Below are 5,408 nucleotides of genomic sequence, written 5' to 3' on the forward strand. Positions count from 1 at the left end.
AAGTCATAACCCAACATATTTGTGACCCACTTTTGCTGCTCTTCTGCAAATAATCTTTGATCTAAAAAGTATTTAAGACTATCATGATCCATTTTTACCTTGAAGTGTCTTCCCATTAGGTAGGGTCGCCATTTCTTAAGTGCATGTAGTATTGCCAACATTTCCTTCTCATAAATAGCTTTGTGTAAATACTTTCCTTTGATTGGATGACTTTCAAAAGAAATGGGTCTTTCCTCTTGCATTAAAACAACACCAATTCCATTTCCTGAGGCATCACATTCCACAATAAAGGTTTTTGTGAAGTTCGACATAGCTAAGACTAGTGCTTGGCACATTGCTTCTTTAAGATGTTCAAAGGCCTTCATTGCTTCTGGAGTCCATAAAAATGCATCTTTCTTCAATAATGTTGTTAGATTTGTTGTTATTCTCCCATAATTCTTAACAAACTTGCGATAATACCCTATCAACTCGAGAAATCCTCATGGATGCTTTATGGATGTGGAGATTTTCCATTCCTTAATGGCTTTAATTTTTCTAGGGTCTACCTTAACACCTTCATGAGATACAATATGACCCAGATATTCCACCTCTTTTACTCCAGAGAAACATATGGGGCTTTTTGCATATAATTGTTTCTCCTCCAATAGTTTGAGCACGCTGTCAATGTGTTGAACATGATCCTTCCAAGACATGCTATAGATTAGTATATCATCAAAAACTACTAACACAAATTTTCTAAGGGTTTGAAAATGGAATTCATCAAACCTTGAAACGTAGAAGGTGCATTGGTAAGGTCAAAAGGCATGACCAAAAATTCATAATGACCCTCATGAGTTATAAATGTTGTTTTCAGAATGTCTTCAGTATTCATTCTGGTTTGATGATATCCTGAATGAAGATCCAACTTGGTGAATTAAACTAATCCATGCAATTCATCCAATAGTTCATCAATGATAGGAATGGGAAATTTAGCTTTAATAGTGAGCTTGTTGAGCTCCCTATAATCTGGTCACATGCACCATGATCCATCCTTCTTGTGCACCAATACTACTGGAGCAGAGAAAGAACTTTGACTAGGTTGAATTATACCAACCTCTAGCATTTCTGCAACCATAAGTTCATTTTCACTCTTTTGGGCATAGGGATATCTGTAAGGCTTGATGTGTGGAGGAACACTTCCTGGATCAAATGAATAGCATAATCATGATCATGAATAGGTGGGAGACCTTTGGGAGTCTCAAATACCTTGGAATGATTGTCCAAGACTTTTTGGAGATCTGGAGAAATATATTATTTTGATGTGGGAACCTCTAACGAACATAATTGTGCAATTACACATCATTGTTCTTTCCTTAGAAGCTTTTTCATTCCATTAGAGTTGATTATCTTTCCTAGATTCCCTGTGATACCTCTTAATTCAAATTCCTTTCCTTTCAAAGAAAATTTCATGAAAAATTCTTGAAAATTAAAAGTTATTGTACCCAAGGATTGTATCCATTGGACTCCTAGTACAACATCAACACCACTCATTGGAATGGAAAGCATTGGGCTATTCAATACATATTCTCCCATGGATAGCTTGATATTATGGTACTTTCTAGAGAAATTTATGGTTCCTCCACTTGCAACCATCACTTGACACTCTGGTGCTGGATATAGGAAGCAATTCAATTCCTTGGCTATCTTACAATGAATAAAATTATGGGTACTGCCTCAATCAATCAACACTATTACCTTTTTCTTCTTTATATGTCCTTCTATCTTGATAGCTTGAGGAGTGGTAATTCCGGCCAATGCATTAAAAGATATGGTCAAATTCATTTCTTCTTTCTCTAGGGTTTGTTCCTACTGTATATCCTCTTCTTTTGATGTTTCTTGTTCCTTTTCTTCCTCCTCTTCACAATCTATGTAAAATAATTTATTCTCAGCACACTTATGACCTTTAGTGTATTTTCTATCACAATTGTAATAAATCCCTTTTTCTCTTTTTTCTTCCAATTGCTGGGTTGTCAACCTTGTAGGTTGTGGAAGGCTAAGGGAAACAACACTTCCATCCTTATAGTTGTGAGTGGTAGGCTTCCTTGTTGTCATAATTTTTCTTTCCATTTTCTTGCCAACCTGAATGCCTTCTCCAATGAGTTAGGTTCCCAAAGGTGAACCTCATGTTGGATGCTATCCTTTAAATTCCATATGAACACATCAATCCTATGCTCCTCTGGAATATCTTTTACCCTTATATTCAATTTTTTGAAGTCCGCAATGTGCTCCATCATTGAACCCTTTTTTTTGAGGTTTATCAATTGGCTAAAAAAAGTGTTTCTTTTGTATCATCATAATGTGCTATCATTTCTTCCATAAAAATTTCTCAAGTGACAATTTGTTTACGAGAGAAAATCCATCGATACCATACAAACTGATTTGATTCCAAATATAAAGTTGCAATGTGTACCCTTTGTGTGTTTTGCACATTATGGAGATCGAAATATTGCTCCATTTATAGTATCCATGTTATGGGATCCTTGCCATCAAACTTCCTCATATCAATCTTTGGAATGTGGTGGGTCTTTGTTCCAATGTTAGAGTCTATGAAATCATGATTAACATTTCTTTTGTTCTCATCATGAGTGTCCTCTACTACCTTTTCGCCATTAAGAAGCCATTCTTGTAGCAACTTTGTCAAACATTCCTTCAAACCTTCCATGTATTTCTTCACATCTTCAATGTTTTCATTCTTTGAATCATGATTTACATTTCTTTTGTTCTCATTATGAGTTTCCTTTACTACCTTTTCACCATTAGGAATTATTTCTTGTAGCAACTTTGTCAGACCTTCCTTCCAACCTTCCATGTCTTTCTTCCAATATTCAATGTTGTCCTTCATACCATGCATCTTAGCTTCCATTCCATCTATATTAACTTCCATGCCATTCATCTTAGCTTCCACGCCTTTCTTTAACCCATCAATATTAGCTTCTATTACCTTTTGTGAGAGTGAAATTTATTGCACTTGATCTCGTAATTTTGATATATCATGTTGCATTTCTTCCTCTTCTTCATGAGTCATGCTAGAGCTTTTAGGTCGCTTACTAGGTGTTTCCATTTTATTTCTTCATGGCATCAATTAATTATAATTATGCTTCACTATGCCCGTTAAACTTCAAACTATCTTTCAACCCAAACTTATGCAAAAATTTTAAAAAGACTACACACCCTTTTTCGCTTTGTAGAAGCTAAATATTGAATCTGTTGTATCTCTGTAATTGTGGATCTCCAAGGTTTGAAATTTCTTTTTGTGATAGCCCTCTAAGTCATCTTTCGAATGCCACTAGTCTGATCAAAATTGGATTCTCCAAGAAAGAGGTATGCCCAATCTCCCAAGATGACCTGATTATATAATGTTTCAGTAGAGAGAATTTGTACAGCATTCCACATGTCACTATTTCGACCTTCAAATATGAAAACGCTAAATAGAAAACTACAATCCGTCCTCTTTCTATAACTTCTTACTAAATTTCAATCTAATGCTCGGAAATTTGGGCCCGTGGTTTATAACGCTTTTGGGTCAAATGGGTTTTTTTAGCTTCTAAAACTTTTTAGAGAAAACTTTATAGTGAAAGTTCCATGAGGACCTGTTTGGAGCAGCGTAACCCTAGAATCCAAATCTCTGATACCAAATGTTATGAAACCAACTCACAAAAGATAGAAAAGATAGATCAACGTCTGATAAATTAGCCTCTTCAAGGGGAAACCTCCTTCAAATTACACAAATGAACAATTCTTGGATGATAAAAATGACAAAACCTCCTTTCTATATCTAGGAGTATAAGGGGTCACAATATAATCAAAGCCGACATAACAATATTAATATAATGGAACAATAATAACAATAGTAGGCTTCTATGTGGCACAATGGGGACAATAGGGGCACAAAAATAACAATAAGGACTTTAATGAAAATAGTAATGGGAGAATCACTAGTATTATACAGACTTAACAGCGATTGGCTGAAAGAAAGATCTGGTTCACCCAATCTATGGTTAGGTGGTTCGTGGAAGTCTTGAACCTGTTTGGAGTTTTCCTATATTTAATAAGATGTAAGTTTCCCTTGCTTTTGATGAGTAAATTTACTTGTTATTATGTGGCTTTAATGGTTATTCTCTCATTGTTATTTATCTGGTTATATGTTGGTTATAAGCATGGATATATGATAGTTCTCAACCATGGGTTTTTTCATTTTTTTATATGAAATTGAATGAATAATGAATGGAAGACCTAATTGGTGTTATAAAAACTAATGTGAGAAGGAAATGACCCTTAATGTTAAAAATCAAATAAGTTTATAGTCCCTTTGTTCAAAATTGCATTCAAGACCTGTAGGTTGCATATTTACCAACTGTTTGACAGAATGTTAATCATGATTGGACCAGGGTAGTTCAAGTCTTTGATCAAGTTTATTATCAAAAGCATTATATTCATATTTTGTATGAGTTATGAAAGTTTCATAGAGTTTTGGGCAGAGGTTAAACCCCAACCTTGGAAAATAACCTTAAATCTCACAATCCCTGGCATAACACTAGCAAAAAAAGGCTACAGTCGCAATCAGATAGGCTCATGGGAGAGACTGGGGAGTCGTAGTTTCTGTGAGGGCTTGGAAAGGGAGTGACTAGGGCTCTAGTTCAAAAAAAGGGTGAGTTGTCTCAAGGACAAAGGTCCAGGAAGTGTGGGTGATCCCTTGGGGGCCCTGTGGCATCAGGAAGAGGTTAGTAAGGTCTAGTTGTGTCGACCCCATTTCCTTAAGGTCATCTAGGAGCTTGAGTCTTATCATAGTAGCCCCTCAGCTCATGTTTACCCCGGGAAAGCCAGTGAAAGTGGGTAGATATTAGAAGAGGCGTGTTACAATGTGTTTTTCTTCCTTGTATTTCCTTGCTACTTCTTAGGGCCTCATTTGACTTTATTTTTGGTGGACCTATGATCTTCTACATCATGGTTTTCCACTTCTTTCTCCTTTTCTTTCATGGAGAATGATTCTCCTTCAAACCCCAAGCTAGTCTTGTTAATAGGGGATCTTTGACTAATGAGGATCTCGTCTAAAATTCTATAAATTTTCTTTAGATTCTAGTATTGAGATATTTGATTTTTAGCCTTTTCTAATTCACATCTGAATGAGGATAACTCAGCTTCTAATTTTTCACAATGGGTTTCATGATCTTGCAGTTGATTTTCAAATGTTTCATTTTCTTTGTTGAATTCCACATGTTGTCTCTTTAGATTAATGATTAGCACATCATTACTTTCATGGTTGCTTCAACTATCTTCTTAAGAAGAATCTAGATCTACTATTTCTATGGATGTAAAGTCTTTTGATTTCTCCTTTTCTTCAAGAGTGTAGCGGGGCAATTCAACAATTT

This window comes from Pinus tabuliformis, chromosome 4_2 (assembly GCF_031772625.1).
Source record: "Pinus tabuliformis cultivar Carrire ecotype Pingquan chromosome 4_2, CPIR1, whole genome shotgun sequence".
NCBI lineage: Eukaryota > Viridiplantae > Streptophyta > Pinopsida > Pinales > Pinaceae > Pinus > Pinus tabuliformis.